Source organism: Egretta garzetta, unplaced genomic scaffold (assembly GCF_000687185.1).
Source record: "Egretta garzetta isolate BGI_Z169 unplaced genomic scaffold, ASM68718v1 scaffold867, whole genome shotgun sequence".
NCBI classification, from domain to species: Eukaryota; Metazoa; Chordata; class Aves; order Pelecaniformes; family Ardeidae; genus Egretta; species Egretta garzetta.
The window spans coordinates 82,098-83,859 of NW_009260291.1; positions in this window are offsets into that span (position 1 = coordinate 82,098).

Consider the following 1,762-nt stretch of genomic DNA (forward strand, 5'->3'; position numbering starts at 1 on the left):
CGGACGGTGCTGCCCCATCTCAGCCCCTGCTGCTCCCCGCTCCCTTCCCAGCACCCCCAGGCCAGGCAGAGCGAGGGACGTGGGGGGCCCCACTCGGGGACAGGGCGGCTGGTGGGCAACCCCGGCGCCTTCCCCCTCGGCACGCGCCGTTCCTGTAAGAATCAAATGGGAAATAAGAAGCAAATGGGAAATGAGCTCCCCTGGGGCTGAGCCTTCCGGGGCTGCCCAGCGAGGTGGTTGCTGATGGAGGGGAACTGGGGGGTCCAGGCGGTGGGTCCAGGCCTGCTGGGATGTCGGGGGGAGCGGGTTTTCCCTCGGTGCTCCCCGGGGACCACGTGGGTGGGTGTAGCACCCCTCGCCAGCCTGCTCTGATCTGGCGCCGGAGGAGAGCTCCCACCACTCGCTCAAGGACTCACAAGCTGCCGACCGGTCACTGTGACGGGAAGCGGGGAAGGAGGGAGCCGCCGCGGCTCCTCTGCCCTCTCCCTGCTCCCGCACCGCTGGCAGGAGCCTGAATCTCCCCTAAAATGCCCCAATGTCCCTTCTTGACACTTCCAGTATTGGGCTGCAGGTTCCTGGTGTTGGTAGGTAGAGGCGAGGCTGGGGCGCCGGGGGCTGGCGTGGGTGGAGGTCAGTGCCCACCTTTGGGCACGCAGGGTCCAAGCGGCGACTCAGAGCAAAGCCAGAGCAGACCCAGACTCTTCCAACCGAGTGTCCGGCCCTGGAGAGAGCTGGTTTTGCTGGTTTTGCCCTTTTTTTTAAACCAACTGAAGCTAAATTGCCTTAATTCACCAAGAGCACCAACCAAAGCTGCTTGAACATCCTCTGTGCCGGGCCAGACCCAGCTCCGGCTGGGCCGGTGCTTATTGCCGGGACCAACCTCGGACCCTGGTGTGGGCAGCGCGTTTCGGCGCAGGGAGGGCTCCTGTCCCTGGCTGCTGCCCGTCCCCCCGCCAGCGCAGACCGGGGGCTCTGCAACGCACAAGCGCCTCAATCCCAGCCCCAATCCAGGCGTCCCCTGGGCTCGCAGCCCCACGGCAGCTCCCCCACCCCCATAAAACCGGCTGTGGGGAAAAGGGGCTGGGGGGGCCCAGACCGAGCCACCGCGAGCGGCTGCACCGTGACCCCAGGTGCTGCTCCCCCATGGGCATCCCTGGGCAGCCGCTCTCATGCCCGCGGCGCGCGGGGACACCCGGGACTGTCTGACCCAATATGTGTTTTGTTTAAGGGACCTTTTACGTTCTTTATACGACAATAAAGTTGGCTTTTACTTTGGAGCTGTGCGTGTTGGTGCGTGCATCTGCGGGGGGCTGTGGCCTTGGGCCGAGGCGGGGGGCATCCCCTCGTGCCGGGGCCACCCCGGTCCTCGGTGACATAACGGCTGCAAGGGAAGGACGAAGGGCGTCCGCAACACTCCATGTCTTCCCAGTGCCACGTCCGGCTCTGCTGGGTGCTCCCGGGCTGGCGCTTTCAGAAACACAATACTTGGTCCCTCCGGTAACCCTGCCTTCGCCTTCAATAAATGAACACCCTGCGGCTCAGCTCCTGCCAGCGCGGCTCAGGTCGCTGGCACGGTGCCGGTCCCCGAGCTGGGACCCTGTGGCGCAGTTTGCCGGGGCCCAGCTCTGCTCCCCCCCCTCCCAACCCCACTGGACCAGACCTGGGCATCGCGTAGCAGATGGGGCAGGCACCACGACGGCTGGGAGGGACAAGCCCTTCCCGATGCCTCTTCGGTCACGGCATCCGCAGCAGCCCCGTGCTG